We start from the raw sequence: 18,804 nt of genomic DNA, 5'->3' as shown, positions 1-18,804 counted from the left end.
CACACACACACACACACACACACACACACATATATAGATAGATAGATAGATAGATAGATAGATAGATAGATAGATAGATAGATAGATAGATGTACATGTAACTACACAGACACACACAGAGATGTGTACAGTAAGATACATATGTAGAAGGTGCACACAATATAGAACAGTCACTATGCCTACAGTTCATACCTGAACTACTGGACACTGTATGGGCCACCCATACAATTACAATTGTCGCCTGCAACATATACCCACAGACAGGTCATAGGAAATATACCACACACAGGTTTGCAGAAATAAAAAACCCTTATTTCTGTACTATTACAGTTCTATATGCCATGTTATATAGCTGTGCAGACACTGACATCCATATAAACAGAGTAATGCAACTGTGAAACAGTGATACTAAGACAGTAGTCTGGAAAGGTTCACAACTGTCACTGTCCAGGCCAATGCCTTCATATTGTACAATAGTAAAGACAGACAGGGCCACAGGATACCAAACAATCAACAGTATGTAATACAGGTGTATAGTTCAGCAGCCTCCATCTACACTCTGTACAACCTCACTAGGTGTCGAAGACTTCAGTTGACCAAATGTGATGTAACTGTTACATAACAAGGCATAACTGACACCATCACAAGCACACTGCGAAACAGAACAGTCTTGTATGGCAGGAGGCAATAGGCCTACATTAACCCAATATATGTGGGTAATGTAAATATAGGTGAAGTATATGGTACTATACATGCAGATACCTTAAGGCAGCTCACCCCTGATACACCCACATTTTTGTAACAGCCTAGGTCAGTTATGGTGCACCCCCCACCCCAGACTCAATAATACAGGCCCATATACCACTGTTACATACACTGACCTCTGGAGTGCATAAGGGCACACATGTATTGTTTTGGTGTAGCCCACACATATATGGCTCCAGCACCACTGTATGTGTGGGGGATACAAGAGCAGTGGACTGATGGCAGCAATGGCAGCGTGATATACACACAGCCCACTACAGAACAACCCGACAGCATGTCATATGTGCAAAGCATGGTATGTAGGTGAAGGACAGAGGCTAGAACGCAGGCCCATGTGTGGGAAACTGTTACCATACACTAAGCAAGTTGCCGGTGTTACAGGATAGCCTGCAACCTACCCTTAGCCAGGGAATTGAGGTTAGAAACATAAATGGATGTAGCCATGTACTGATAGCACTCAACACACACACTGCCAGTGACATATCTGACACAGGACCTGTGTGGTGGACAGAGAAAACATGATAGGCACACCTCTGGCCACCAACAGGATAGGTCCACAGTTGAGAGCTATGCAGACAGACTACATTCCAAGGTAAACTAGTATGTACACACACAGCCTGTAACACCAGTACTATACAAAGCATAACACAATTCTACTCACACTCTGTCTGTAGTTCTGGAACCTCCTACAAATATGTAGCTGGCCTAAGTGTGCCGGTTCCCCTGGAAGAGGTACTGCTTCCTGCTGTCTGCAACACTGATGCCCACACACAGGAAGGATGTCCATCACACAGGAAAGGAAAAGGGACCATGCCCACATGATGTAGTGATTTATAGTAGCTGATTGCCATGACAGTGGCAATTGGAAGTACTACACAGCAAGCTGCATGCAGTAAGCAAGTGTAGGACACTGACTGGTGCAGAGCCATCACCTGCTCAAGCGCATAACCTACTAAAGCCAGGCTGCAATCTACCCCAAACAGCTCAATCCAGTCACAGGATAGAGAAAGCAAGCAGGAAAAAAAAAGGGAATAGAAAAACGCGAAGAACTTTTACAGCTGAAAATGCTCCCAGCTACGCAGCTGCCAGGCAGTATTACATACTTCCCACATACAACAGGTATGTGAAGTATATGTACATGTATTAGAATGTAGTACCTGGTCCATAGTACTGTGATAAATGATGTGGAATCGGTTATATATGCCAGCAGGTGTTGTTGTGTTGATGGGCAACTGAACAACTGATATGGACAATATTGTTTGTCCCTGTGGGTAGAGGGCCATAGCTGTTACTGTGCCCCACATATAGGTATGCATATGTGTACATATGTCACAGATGTAATATCTAAGGATAAATGTATATCAGCATGTATGTCCAGAAATATATATATATATATCTATATATATCTATATATATATATATATATATATATATATATATATATATATATATATATCTATATCTATATATATATATATATATATATATATATATATATATATATATATATATACCCATGTGTAGACATATATACGTGCACATATATATGAAGTCACATATATCTACACACATATAGATAAATACCGATATGCAAATGTCTACATCTGTACAAACACACAAACAGATATGTATGAAAAGCCATGTCCCCTATATCACTACCACAGTGATGTGTGCTATGTGTGAGGCAGCAGCACACATAGCAATACAGACAGATATCTACAGCTGACAGTGTGTGCACCATGGACAGGTATGTTACATGTTAGCCCCGTCCTAGCACTGCAATGCCACCGCCTGTGAAGTATGCAATGAGAATATGGGGAAGTATGGCAGATGCACATGTGGAGGTGGTCAGGATTGGTAGATATAGAGGACAGTCTACAGGGGTGATATGTGAAAAATGTGGTGGGTAAACACCTCGGATGGTGTATCTGTGGTCCATGATGTGGATGCCCCATGGTCCCCAATATGGGCAAAATGGGAACAAGGCTCCCACTAACTGCCACTCACAACAGCAGTCCATGTCCTGAAGGTGCCAGGTCTGGTGGCTGAGCAGGAGGAGCATGTTGGCCATGTGAATGTGTACTGGGTGCCTCAGACTGATGTAACACATCCCTCATCTGTCTGTGGAGCCTGGTATGGAACAGACCCTAGACCTGAGCTCAGGGACAGGAGCATGTTGGTGTGTCCCAAAGAGGGTGGGCCAACATCCCCTGGGTGGTTCCACCTGATGGTATTGCTGTAACAGTACACGAGGAGGCCATGTGATGTGGCCAGGTATCCTGGTCAGATGGGTGTGGAGAGGTGGATCAGCTGGCCAATGGAACATATACATGTTATTGTGTCACTGTCATAGTATATATGTTGGCAGTAATAGTCTACACAATCCTGGTACATGTCCAACAGCATGCATAGAACCCCCCTATAACACAGACTGTCAGATGTGTAGCAATCTCAGAGCAGCCATACCACTGGCATATATTTAACCATAGTAGCCCTGACAATGGCATACAAGTGAATAGTCTGCAACAGGTCAGCAATGTTAGTGTCCACACAGGGGACATGGCTACAATCACATAGCAGAAGGTGTGGTACACTACACAATCTGTCCAAATGGTAGTTAAGATGTAGCCATACCTAATGAGTTGTGTGTATAGTCTGTTGAAGCTGATATGGTGAGGGGGTGACAGAGATGTGTATTATTAACTGTGGTAACCTTGCCATATGAGTCGCTCAGGCCTGTTCCCATCTTCATGTTTTTCAGGCACGATGGCACACATCAGACTGCCAGCATATTCTGTGGAGGAGAATGATGTCATCATAAACCACCTGGTTCTGCACAACCAGGTCCTGTTTGGCAGGACAGCACAAGAACAGCAGGAGTGGACCGCCCTGTGGAACTATCTTGTCCACAGGGTCAATGATGCTGGCCTGCATAACTGCAATTATGAGCAGGTCTGGCATCATTGCAGCGACCTGCTTTGTAATGCCCATCGGCATGCTGCCGCAGTCTGGGGGGATCACCTTGCCATGGGGTGGCCATGCCATCTATCCCCCCTGACATGTGTGCAGGAGTTCCTGGCCAGCATCGTGGCACCTGCCCATTCGGAACACCATCAGCCGCTGGACACCTTTGTGGAGGTGGGTGTCACCCACACAACAGCCAAGGAGCATGCAGGTAAGGACACATGGCACATCAGAAGACCACTGTTGTGTAAATATCCGCAGTGGTACAGGTAGATCATGCATATCTGATATGTCATACAATTATTATGTTGCTGCATTGTAGTGATAAACAGATGTCCAGATGTGGTAGTATTGTGTGAATTTATGGTTGATGTATGGTAGTACTGCACCCCACCTGTAGCAGTGCCACAGGTGTGGCCACTGACATTGCCTCTCTCACCCACTTATGTAGGTCCTTCTGGGGTAACAGCAAGGCAGCAGCCTGAAGCTGGTGACTATGTCTTATGTAGATGCATGCCAATACACCGGACATGTAATGGTGATCTTATATTCCATGCACACATCTAACACACCTACCCTGAATGCATGCTGTACATGTGCATGTATTGTTGCTGTGAAATGCATGGTCTCACAGGGGTGGACATGATGAGGTATTGAAAGGGTATGTCACACACCTGCATGACAACTAACATCCTGCTATTGCGGAATGTGTCCACAGGGGGTAACATACTGTTAGTAGACATGGCTTACAGTAGTGAGATGTTCTGGATGACACCTATATACAGTGCAACATCAGTGTACATGCCTGTAGGGCAATGCCAACTGCTGCTGAGATACACTATGGCATACGGCATTACAGTAGTCCACATTATCAGCTGGGTCTAAGCTGCAACATGTGGTGTGCAGTGTATGGAATACTGCAAGCTGACATATATGTGTAGGGCTTACCTGTCATGCATCTGCATAAATGCTGAGGGGGAAGGTCTCAGCATGACACACCAGTGCATTGCAGCAGGGATCCTAAGGATGGTAGGAATGGCTCTATCTGCATATAGTCAGGTCCAGGACCTCTGGCAGCCATAACCCTACCCACACTGCAATAGTGACGGCATTGTGTGAACACCATGGGATGTGCACATGAGTAGACCTTGCAATCATGCAGAATAGGGGGGGCATATGTACGGTAGGCTGAACATACACTGGCAATTGCTGAAGGCCCATGCTGGTATACCCCTGCCATGAGCAGTGACTGCTTTAGTACACACAACAAAAAGTGTGATAAACCATCATGATAAGGGTTTGCACACATATCCACACATGGTGTGTATGCATTGCGGTCAGCAGCCACACACCTAACACAATCTGTAGACACTGCATGTGAATGTACAGGACATATATTACATACCAGGTGTGTGTACAGCTAAGATCTGCAGTGCTGTGGTCCCATGGCAGACCACGGATGTGTGTGTAAAAGCAAAAAAGGTGTGTACACCCCCCCATAGCCATGGTATGCTCTCGGCCATACATGGTCTGTTGATATTGACAGCTGTAAATCAGGCATCCAGGATTCACCAATGACAACAGTCCACATATCATCCCAGGTATGTGTTGCTGAAACACATAGGGGCTGTAAGATGTACAGCTGGCATAACTGACACAGAACTACACATTCCGCAATGGGTTGGACACCTGTGAGTTTTGGTGCACAGTACATGGCAGGGTGCAGAACAGGTGCACAGCAATAATGTGTACATGGGTGCAGAGGTATCCAGGGGAAGGGGCATTACCTAGTCACAGCACATGCATCATACACATGTATACAGCTGCTAGCATAGTGTGAGTATAGCTGAACTGCATGCTATTCTGTACCATATGTTCTGCATGTTGGCAGATGGGTAATTGGAGGACTGTGTGTATGATCATTGTGCAACCTCAGCTGTATGAGTGTCTGTGTGTGCATCCTGGTGGTTACTTAGTTTGCCTGCAGGGTCACTTTGGTGAAGTGGTGGGAGGTAGATGAATGTATGATGCGTGTGTGCATGTGTGTTTTTGTGTGTGGCCATGTATGCACATGTGTGATTGTGGGGTGTTCATATGGCTGTACCCCCCTTTGGGACCGTGCAGTACATGGACATGGAGTGCCACATTGCACACCTGGAATACCTGTCATGTACTCACAGGACAGCAAATGGTATAATATGACCTGTAGCTTGGATCAGGCATCCAGTGGGAAGGTAGACCCCAGGTACACACATAATATTGCTGTCAGTGGAGAGGTCACCTACAGCCCACATATGCAGCTCTACAGTTGCATTGGGGAAGTAATAGTCAACACCAGGGAGTGTGTCCACATATTACAGTTGACACATGATGGGGTGACAGAGCAGCAGATCTGGCATGTACTGAGCATTACATACACATGACACACCAGTGGGAGCTATCATTGGTACAACATAGTAACCCACAAATATAGGGGCCATGCACATCATTCCGGCAATACAGAGGATGCATACTGAATGACAGCATTGAGGCCATGTTACTCCACTACACACAGGTCAGGCAGGTAATGTAGCAACAGGCCTTGTGTTGTGGCTGCTTGTGTGGGCATTTAGAGGACTGTGATGTTAATGAGTGGTAGCAATGTGTGTATGTTAACAAGTGTGATGCAGGATGGGGTAACACATGGACATATATGTGGGGCTGTCTGTAAAGGCATGGACAGGTAGGTAGTACGGAGATGTGTGTGTGTGTGTGTGTGTGTGTGTGTGTGTGTGTGTGTGTGTGTGTGTGTGTGTGTGTGTGTGTGTGTGTGTGTGTGTGTGTGTGTGTGTGTGTGTACTGTTAAGCAATGCTGTACAGGTTTCCGGTTATTGTTTTCCCCCACAGGTGGCAAGGTGGGTCAGGGTCCCTCCTGCTCCCAATCTGATGTAGGTGTCCATACAGACACCGATGATGATGATAATGGTGAGGCACAGGTGGGATTGTCAGGGGCCGACACTGCGCCAACATTTGACATCCCCCTTTTATCCACCCCACCCCCACACACAGTTACAGTGCCTATACACACCCCAGCACCAGTGGCCATAGCAGAGGGACAGCTGGCGCTCAGTGGCAGTGCACAGGAAAGTGTGGTAACCATGCCTACTGTGTCCAGTTGCAGCAGGCATAGCCGGATGTCCAGCAGGCTGCCACATAGGCAGATGTCCCAGGGTGCTCATGGTAGGGCCACTGGACATCATGCCACTAACATAGGCAACATAGCTGCAACCAGCAGAAGCATGTTTCAGGCTGTAATGGTGGTGCCGGCACATATTGAGCATTACACCAGACAGGGCCTTAGGCTGCAGAGGGCTGAACTTGCTACTGTAGGTGACAACCTCCGTGAAGTGGCGGCTGCCACCTGTGCTTCTAACAAATAAGCGGATAGATGGCATGATGAGCTGATGGTCCTCATCAGCTGTGGTGTGTCCATGCTTCAACATGTGGTGAGGATGCGGCGATGCCTGAGTTGATGTGGCCCAGCAACGCCAACAGCTGGCACTCAACGTGGGCATGCTAGGACACCAAGGGGCTCCAGCAGTGGCAGTAGCAGCCCCAGCAGTGTGGGGGTGTGCTGTCCACACTACACCACAGCAGGCCACGTGCACATTGCCCTGGCCAGTCCCAGGAGGGATGCGGTACCAGTGGACAAATGTCATCAGCAGGTGAGAGTAGCACTTCAACGCCTGTACCTGCATGTGCTCGTGGAACCCCTGGCAGGCACAGTCCACATGTCCATTGCCAGAGGCAGTGACCTTCCAGTATGGTCTGCAGCTGCCCATAAACACCTGTGTAGGGAACCCACAAGGCAGAACTGAGTGCATGCATACCCACACACTATGCAAACACACCTAGGGCACCTCATACCTACACACACCACATCACCTCAGCCAGCTCCCCAGAGTACACCCTTATCCACACACATGGTGTCAAATATATGGCCCACCCTCAGCCTCTGGCAGACCAACACCACACCCTGTGCATATGATGATACCTATGCCCCATCCCTGTCATCCATACCATCGATACAGGGAGAGGCTGATATGATTCTGATGCACACAGTGACTGTACAGCAGTGTACCACAGTCCTGCAGTGTAACATGTTGTAGGGTGTAGAGTGTGAGGCATAATTGGCAGGTAGTGTAGCCGTCCAGCAATGATGCCTTCTAGCTGTTAGTAACACTGCTTGGTTGTGGTCTCTAAACTGGTATGCAATTGTGTTGTAGGTATATATATGTCAGCACGAGGATGGTCTGCAGTCATGTTGCACAATGGGGTATGTCACTGTGCTGACACCATGGCAGTGACATATCTGCGATACAGTCGAACACATTTCACAGGTTATTATACCAGGTATTGCCTGTGCCACATGGACAGGTGGCCCGCTGAGGCATGTATACCCTGCAGCCTGATGTAGACCCATCCACATGCATGCACACTGTTACTTGCCAACACTGGGACTAGACCCCTACCTAGCAATGTTGTGATACTGATGTGTGTGTCCTACATTGCACAAACACTACCTTAACTACTCTGTATCCAACAGACCTTGTTTTGGCCAGCAACAAAATGAGTAGCCCTTGCAGGTCATGAAATCAGGGCCCTTTATACTGAAGTCACAACACATGACCACTACGCCCTGACCACTATGGGGACAGCTGTTGCATTACCAATATAGCTGTCATTACCCAAATTGAGTGGTATTGAACACTTGCCTTTACATCCTAGATTGTGTAGTCCTTGTCATTAATATGATTGTTGCATCACATATATTGTTTTATCATAATGTACTCATAGCAGATACATATGGTGGGATACATGTGGGAGGGTATACCCAACCGTGACATTTACTCAAGACAGGTATATGGTTGTATACATATAGGTGTATAGATGTCTACATGTACATACACAGGTATACACATACATATGTCTGTACACACATCTGTATAGTGCTACATATATATGGCCATGTGTACACCTCTTCGTATATACATATGTATACATATCTATACATATATGTATCTATATATATGTGTATATATAGGTATATGTATATGTATATATAGATATATGTGTATATAGCTATATATGTATGCACATCCTATGTGTACAGATATGCCTAGTTATGTTGGTATGTATATATATATATATATATATATATATATATATATATATATATATATATATATAAAACTATATGTGCATACATATCTATACCGATATACCTACTACTGTCGCTATATCTGTAGATATCCATACATATATGTGCATATGTATCACTATCTGTATATGTGTAGACATATATTGCTTAGTATATGTATATATCTGGGTGTGTATATGTATATTTATGTACATATACATACCCATCTATATATGTCAATATGTATATGTGTAATTATATATATATATATATATATATATAGTATATACATCATTTAGAGCATTGTTAGTTTTAAGAATGTTGATTTTTATCTTAGCATGGTATGTAGTAGTAATTAGCTGGGTCAGCATTATTCACCAGTTTGTTAAATGGTTTATATTGTCGTTATAAACAATTTTTAATATAAGGAATGATTTTTTACTGTATGTAAATAGGTTTTACATATATTTTAACAATGAATTTATTGTGTTTATATTTTTTCTATATATTTATCTGTCATTTTTCAACTTTTGCAGAGTTAATTGGATTTAATTCACCACAGGTATGGTGACGTTTTAAGCAATGAGCTAATTAGTGTAATACACTTGCGCTATAAAAGCTAGCGTTGATGGTTTAGCTGTTACACTTGAAAAAGCCCAGTAGGACCGGGCGAAAGCGCTCGTGATTTTACTTGTTTTTTGGTCTGTACATCTTGGTAATAAAGTGGTGAATTGTTCCTATTTGGATTTTGGAAGATTATTTATAGCAGTTGCAAATCTGCATCCTTGGACATACACCATTTGGGACTACTTTTCAAAAAACTTGGTTTTTGAAGCACAACAGTGTGTTCAGTTTGTGCTCTCGGTTTAGGACCTGGTGGGTCTTTTTCCTGGCTTGTTCTTGGTACACTTTTTCTTTTGCTTATATATATATATATATATATATATATATATATATATATATATATATATATATATATAGATGATTATATGTAGAGATGTTTTCACCATATGTCCTGGACACAGAGTGTAGACCTACCCCAGCCCCTATAGTCCCAACGTCATAGTGCATGTGGATGTCAGGTATGTATAGCAGGTATATTGGTAAACTATTGCTACTATAATTGGGATTGTCTTCACAGACATGGTGTGTGTGTGGGAGGTAACATCTGCTTTCCACATGTGTGCCATTGGCTACTGACAGACATCCTAAGGGCATCCTGGCAAAGTACCACTGCTAGCACGTAATGCCCCCATGGACTGCAGCACAGATATTGGCCAATATATGTGGACATTCTGAAACACTCTTTACAGTCCGGAGGTATACACAGAACCCCTTAGTGCTAAACATGTGTACCATGCATCACAATATGGATGTTAACAGCCATGTAGATGGGTATAACACATAACGACTGCTATACATATGCCACCATAGGTTATGCATTCACACACCCCTGTCTGGCCTGACACATAATAATCACTGGTACAGCGGTCCCATGGCCACATACTACCTACTAGATATTGACATAGATCTGTACAGCACCCCACTGCTCTGTTTGACATACATGACTGTTAAGGGAAACCCGGCAGCAGTACATCCAGCAAGTATATCCACATGACATCTCACTGGATAAGTACACTAAGCTGCTAGACATGTAACAATGCACTGTGCAGGCTACAGGCAGACTGGCTCAACACTGGCCAGCATCTCCTATGGGGGAATGCACATGTACCTGCATATATAGCCGGCTCTGCAAGCATGTCACACCACAGGGTAAAATACACCTGTGTGAAGGTGCATAACCACATCCAATGTGAACACAGTCACATATGGTAAGCTAGCATAAAAGTACAGTATATGGACTATCTGTTCATCACCATCCTCATATGTGCCACTCACAGACTAGTCCTACATATACTGGGCTGCTACACGGTGTGGTCTGCTGTCTGTCTGTGGTATGGGACATGTGTATGTATGGGCCTACAAACATGTAAACCAATACGGTAACATACAGTGGAGCAGCATGTAACATCAGATAGGACGGAACCTATAACAATGACATCTACCAGTCTGTACACAGGCTAAAGAACATGTGCACAATACACACACTGTCGACATTCACCATAGTTACACAGACCTCAATACTATACAAACAGCCATGAAATGTCTGACACTAATGATGGTGTACAGCACCTATGCACCTCTTAATGCATGACATATGTACAAAGGTTGACAGAGCTGTGGCTGGAAGCACATGGACAGGGCCAATATTGACATGTTGCTGTGATAACCTCATACATGTACTGTCATAACAGGGTTTGTTGCAACATGTGTCCTATGAGATATGAAGTCAGTAACTGTCATGGCTTTCACCATCTACAAACTGCAATCCTCACACTACCTTCTGCAGTTCACAGATACGTGCTCTATGGGTAACACATGACACCAAGGGCACAACACACTGCCCAGACTGCAGATGACCCTGCAGATGCGGATTCCTCATAAGCATAGAACTGACATGGCAAGTATTACAACATGTAGGATAGCCATATCCACACACACACTGTTAAACCAACATTACTCCACATGCAGTATAGCAGCACTTACAGTCTGTAGTCAGGCAGGCACACCCCCTCCTGTTTATTGCCCTGTTTCCGCAGTGTAAGTTGTTAGACGTAAATCCCCAATCCATCTGAGATGCTGTTCGCCAAATGACAGATCTAGTTCCTGCCCACAGTGGATGTAAAGGACCAACACCAACATGATGTTCCTGGATATTGGAGTGTGTTCCCATGCAATTGGCTATGGGAATGTTACCACAGGTGTTCCACATGCTCTCAATTAGAGGAGGACTGCAAATGGTGCAGAGGCCATCAGCTGATCATGACCATCACTTACAAAACACAAGCTGCTACCTAGAAAAGCAGGTGTACAGCCCACATCCACCAGAGAGGGTGTGAGGGGGACAGACAGAGACAAAGTATGCCAGGGAAGGTGTGGGTGAGTAAAACTTAAGCATGTTTGTGTCACGCACCTACCAGTATGGGGTTTAAAACACCTGACTGACTATGCATAGTTATCACATGTGTATGCAGTTATTGCATGCGCCACATAGCTTACATGTTGGTGAGCTGTCCAGGTGTATATGTGCTGGTGAGTGACATCTGTAACACAGCTGTGATACAGTAGGTGTAGCATACAAACCTGTCCACATGAACAGGTATCAGCATCAATACAGCCACAGTCTCTAAGGGAGTCATACACATTGCCACACTTGGCAGGGTAATGAATACACTTCCTAACCAGTTACTTTGCCACAATACAGTAATGCATTGGTATCAATTGGCCCACAGGGGTTATCCTGGTATTCTATGGTCAAAGGGCATGTGACAGTGTCTGACATTAGAGAGCATGCTTCAGTATGCCAATGGGGGTGGTACTGGCTGTGAATGTGGTCGGAAGCATCATACACCACACACACAGACACAGGGTGCTAGTACTGGCGTGCATGTGTGCATTGCTTCATGGGTGAGTAGTGGTTGATGGTGCCAGATGGTTGTACAAGGCTCGGTGAGGGGTATACCTTGGCATTAGGCCATGTGAGAATGGTCTGCATTATGGCTAAGGGGTGTAGTGTCTGGAATGGCCCACACAGGTGGGGATAGTATTCACCATCCAGTCACCTGGGTTACTATTGTGCGTGAAAGTCACCACATGTCAAAATTTAATGAAGCTTTCAGGTCTACACCCTTCCTCAGCATATGCTGAGGAAGGGTGTAGACCTGAAAGCTTCATTAAATTTTGATGTGTGGTGACTTTCGTGCGTTTTTTGGATTTCTGCTGAACAACTAAGTGTGTTTTTTACTGTTACTATTGTGCGTGGCCAGTGTTGTGCAATGTTTGCCAAGTATGTGTCCTATACACCATGACATAGACGGTGTTTGGGATGTGCACATGTCCCATATTCATGTACAGTGGCATGTGGAAGTGTACCTGGTTTGTCTGGCCCATGTTGTGTACACAGAATGTTATCATCAGATGTGACAGTCCCATCCTCATGGGGCGGGGCCAGATAATGGGCAGCAGGTTGACCCTGCACCTACATTGATAGCATGCTACAGGTATTCACTGGTGTCAGTGGCATCTGTCCATACAGGGCCTGTGTGTAAGGCATGGTATGTCCTTTGTGGATTACATTTGATGGAACCATAATTGTTGCAGGCATCCAGTGGGAAACATACTGAAGGCACACTGTCAGCAATTGTGTGCCTATCGTACTGATGGACAGGGTGCCATGGCCTCTGTAGGCCAATGCATTCACACCATAGTTACTATCAGTCGCCAATATGCAGTATACTACACACATATTGGCTGTTGCCTCGCCATGTGTGTGTGTATGAGACATGGGTTGAGAGTGTGCTCTGGGTAATACTGGGGTTGCTAACTGTGATTGCCTGGCCTTGATGTCACATGTTTGGGTATGGATATGCACCCCAGCCTCTCGGCTATTTCACAGCTGTTATTCCTGTACAGTGGACATTGTGATATGTACTAGACCCACCATATAAGAAATTTTCAAAACCCACTACCCATTGGGCCCAGGTGTCACACACGCACACTCTCCTCCACACAGGATACAAGGTACAAACACACACAACCGCACACCTGTCATGTCCGGGAGTGGAATCCCTACCTAACTAGTTTATTACACTACAGCACGACGCAGTTATAGTACGCGCCACGGTGATTACTGCAGTACTACTTACCTAAAGTTGTATATCACATTGGCTGACATCAGCAGGATTGCCAAAGAAGGGCATTTGACATGTACTGAGTGTGACCAGCCTAAAATGCATTGCTCCCTACACAGACAGTGGAACACACACAAAACATTCATAACTGACATGTGTGGTTATAGAACCCCTAACAGACTTCTATAACACACTACAGCTGGAGGTGATATAGGACATACCACGGGGATTAGTGGAGGACTCCTTCCCCAAAGATGTATAACACATTGGCTGACATCAGTGGGTTGCCAAAGCACAGCATTTGAAATGTACTAAGTGTGTCTAGCCTCTAATGCATAGCTCCCTACACAGACATTGAAACACACACAAAACATCCAGAACTGCCATGGGTGGGTATAGAACCTGACCAGAGTTATGAATCACACTACAGCAGTACGCAGTTATGGCATGTGCTACAGAGTTTACTGGGCTACAACCTTCCCAGAGGTGTATTTCAGGGTGGATGATATCAGCAGTCTTACCAAGGTAGAGCATTTAAATTGTAGGGGGTGTGCCTACCCTAAAAAGCATTGCTTTTTACACAGACAGACACATACTCGGTTGCCAAGGCTGGGGTTAGAACTCCAACTGACCTAGTTTATCACACTACAGCAATACACAGTTACAGCACACACCAGGGAGATTACTGGCCTATCACTCCCCCAAAGGTGTATTTCACAGTTGATGACATCGGCACACTTGCAAAAGTGGACCATTGGAGGCTGTAGTGTCTGTGAATGGACTCAAAAGCAGTGCTCCCTACACTGACAAAGGAACACACACATGCATGCCATATCTGGGAATGGAGCATCTACCTAACTAGTTTATCACACGACAGTGGTACACAGTTACAGGACATGCTATGGAGATTACTGGGCTACAGCTTCCCAGAGGTGTATTACTAGGTGGATGACTTCAGCTGCCTTGCAAAGGTTGAGCATTTGGATTGTAGGGAGTGTGGCTAGCCTAAAAAGAATTAGTCTCTACACAAACACAGTTGCCATGTCTGGGAATAGAACTCCTACCTAGCTAGTTTATTACACTACAGTGGTATGTAGTTACAGGATGCACTATGGAGATTACTGGGCTATATTTTCCCAGAGGTGTATTACTAGGTAGATGACATCAGCAGCCTTGCAAAGGCTGAGCATTTGAATTGTAGGGAGTGTGACTAGAAGCATTGCTCTCTACACAGACAGGCAGATACACACACAAGCAGACACAGTTGCCATGTCTGGGAATAGAACTCCGACCTAACTAGTTTATCACACTACAGTGGTACACAGTCACAGGATGCACTATGGAGATTACTGGGCTACATTTCCCAGAGGTGTATTACTAAGTGAATGACATCAGCAGCCTTGCAAAGGTTGAGCATTTGAATTGTAGGGAATGTGACTAACCTAAAAAGCATTGCTCTCTACACAGACAGGCAGACACACACACACAAACACACACAGTTGCCATGTCTGTGATTAGAATACCTACCTAACTACTTTATCACACAATGGCAGTACACAGTTACAGGACGCACTATAGAGATTACTGGGCTACAATCTTCACAGAGGTGTATTTCTAGGTGGATGACATCAGCAGCCTTGCCTAGGGTGAGGCTCTCTACACAAACAGGCAGACACACACACACAAACACACACAGTTGCCATGTCTGTGATTAGAATACCTACCTAACTACTTTATCACACAACGGCAGTACACAGTTACAGGACGCACTATAGAGATTACTGGGCTACAATCTTCCCAGAGGTGTATTTCTAGGTGGATGACATCAGCAGCCTTGCCTAGGATGAGCATTTAAATTGTTGGGAATGTGACTACCCTTAAAAGCATTGCTCTCTACACAGTCAGACAGATAACGCACACAAACACATACACAGTTGCCAAGTCTGGTATTCAAACTGCTACCTACCTAGCTTATCATACTACAGCAGTTATGGGATGCACCATGGAGATTACTAGGCTGCAATTCTCCCAAAGGTGTATTTCACATTGGATGACTTCAGTGGGCTTGTCATAGTAGGGCTATGGGGAGGGCAGTGTGTGTGCATGGGCCATTACCATTCATGTAGGGGTTGACACGCCACATGCAGCCACAAACAGGGTCATATTTCACAGGTACATGTATACAGTTGCTAGATGACTACTTCCTTGTACAGTCATGTTGCACAGCTGGCATGTGCACCACGTGGTCTGTAATGCTGACAGATACTGGTGGCTAGTATCTGCAGTGAGTGACATCTGCATCTCATGTGTTTGGAACCCTTTGGCTGTGTGCTGGGTGGGACAGTCCTGGATGGCTCCTTGTCACAGTCACCGTCTTCCACACATCTATGTCCGTCTACCTATGGCTTATGATAGTGTGTTGTCCTTACATAAATGTCTGTATTCCTATCCACTGTGTGTGCAAGGCATGAGTGGGGCATACTGATGAGTGTCTGCACTAACAACTGTGACTGCCAGATATGTCTGGTCCACTGGTGTTTGCAGACATGGCCTTCATGTGCTTAAGTGTATGAGCATGCCCAGTATGGCCATCTGTATTGTATGTGTGGGTCAAGTCCAGGTAGTTTGTACTGCAATGCTGACCTTTGTGTTGTACACCGACAGGTAGCATGCTGTTTCTGCAGGATATCCATCAATCATTTGGCATTGACTATTACTACATTTCTGCATAGCGGTGGGGACACACCTGACTGTTTTTACATTTCTACGCAGGATTGGGGGGTCACACCTGACTGTTACTATATTTCTATGTAGGTTAGGGGAGGGCACCCCTGACTATTTCTACATTTCTACACAGGATTGGGGGGCACACCTGACTGTTACTATATGTCTATGTAGGATGGGGGGGCACACCTGACAGTTATACACATTTGTTGAGACTGTATTGGTATATCGGCTACTCCATTTCAATCTGTAGTCTTACCTATCATGCTGGCTAGAGGCATACCAGTGTACTACAGATCGTGGCTTTAGTTGCCCTACATATTATTGTCTGACTTCCTACCCTTCAGAACTAACATCCCACTGCTTGCCCAGCTGTGGTCTGTCTGTATAGGCCTGGGGGAAGGTTAACGATAGCCATCATTCTGGGGCCATGGCACAGGCTCTGTTTGGGTTTGTCTACACCTGTCCTGCTGGCTGAGACTATTGTTGGATATGTGAACTGTCCTGACTGGCATGTGTGGGTCATATGGACACACATATCACTCAGCACATTTCCTGCAGTGGGTTTTGTCACCCTGTGTAGTACTGGCTACTATGGTGACTCCAGTATGTGTTACAGATGTTATGGTGCCACTATGGGTGTCTACTGTCTGCTGCCATAACATTCAGCCACCCAATTCCCTTGCATGCTCACATCCATACCATAGCTACAGGTAACAACACATTCTACTCCATTTGGCAATTGGTAGGTTGATTGACTTACCTTGTGGGTGTGCCAGACTTGCGGATAGTACTGGTGGTCTGCCTATGTCGGATGCACATAGTACACTCCCTATACATGGTTGAGCACAGGTAGTGTCATGTTTTGCATCCCTTTTACTGTATGTGCAAGTCAGAGAGAGGTGTCATTCCCTGGGTCCCTACTGTGTCAGTGCATGTGCTATGCGTTGCCTCTTTGCCAAGAACAGGCCATACTGGGCACGCCTCCTACTCCCTACTGGGGCAGGCTCAGGTTGTTCCTCCTCCGGGTCACTCTGTGCCTGTGCAGGCTTTGGCATTGGTGGGGGGGCTGTGTGGCCCTGCCCCATGCTGTTCCTGCTGCAGCTATTTCCGGAGGATCATATTGTGTAGCACAGCACATACCATAACAATTTGGGTACATGTAGCTGGTGAATACTGCAAGGCTCCACCGGATGTGTCCAGGCACCGGAACTATGATTTGAGCATCCCAAACACATGCTCTATTATATGTCTGGCCTGTGCATGTGCCTCATAGTGGAGTTGTGGTTCAGGTGTGTGTGCATTTCTGATGGGTGTCATCAGCCATGGCTCTGGTGTGTACACAGCATCCCCCAGTAGGTGGCCATAGGGGATGTCCCCATTGGCAAATTTCTGGTGCAGCAATGTCAGATGCCATATGTGGGAATTGTCATAGCTTCCAGGGCAGCCTGCACACACATTCATTATAATGCCCTGGGTATCACATACAACCTGGCAGTTGATGGAGGGGATGCCCTTGCAGTTGATGTAGGCCCTACCCTGCTCACCGGGTGGTGCTTTGATGTTTATGTGTGTGCAGTCTGTAGCACCCAATACCTCAGGGTATTCTGCTATTTGGTGGAAGAGACGCATATTGCTGGTCAACACCTCACGGGTGTTGAGGAAATATACGTGCTCTCTGGCATGTGATGACATGGCATCCAGGAACTGGTGGAATACTCTGGATGCTGATGCCTGTGAGATCCCCATGATATCCCCAGTTGTGCTTTGGGAGATACCTGTGGCTAGTATACCTAAGCCTACACATACCTTGGTATGCACTGGGATGGGTTCCCTTCGGTCAGTTTGGTGTGACAGATGTAGCCGGCACAGCTCAACACATTGCTATAAGAGGTCTCTGTCCACCCTATAGCTCTCCACTATCTCCAGCTCATGTAGCCCCTGGTAGGTTACCCTGGGTCTGTACACTCTTCTCTGTCTCCTCACTGTGTGTTGTTAGGCAGCATTCACATCCTCACCACCCTCAGCCTCTTGCACATGTTGTTCTACGTTGTTTGCTGCAGCCCTTCTCCTTTTGTAGGTTTGTTAGTTAAAATTTCCCCGCTTGTATACACCAGTGGTGTAGAGTGTGAGAAAAACCAGAGGGGAAGGTGTTTGCTTAATTTATAGTAGTTTTCTTGGCTGGGCTGGGCTGGTCTGCTGCCTATGTAATTGGCTGATTCTGATACCTTTCATCTGCCAGCTAAGCTAGTTCTCCTCGATTACCTTCCTACTGCTGTTTTCCCTTCCCATTGCCTTCCTGTTTAAGCCCATGTGCGCGCCACACAAACAGAGTGCTCAAATGTGCACACTGCTGCTATTTCCTGGTTTAACCTCTTTCTTCTTCCTGTACAACCCGGTGCACGGCGCACACACCCGCTT

The sequence above is a fragment of the Protopterus annectens genome, chromosome 1.part0, assembly GCF_019279795.1.
Source record: "Protopterus annectens isolate FY-2018-M chromosome 1.part0, PAN1.0, whole genome shotgun sequence".
Lineage (NCBI taxonomy): Eukaryota > Metazoa > Chordata > Ceratodontiformes > Protopteridae > Protopterus > Protopterus annectens.
This window is presented reverse-complemented; position numbering follows the sequence as displayed.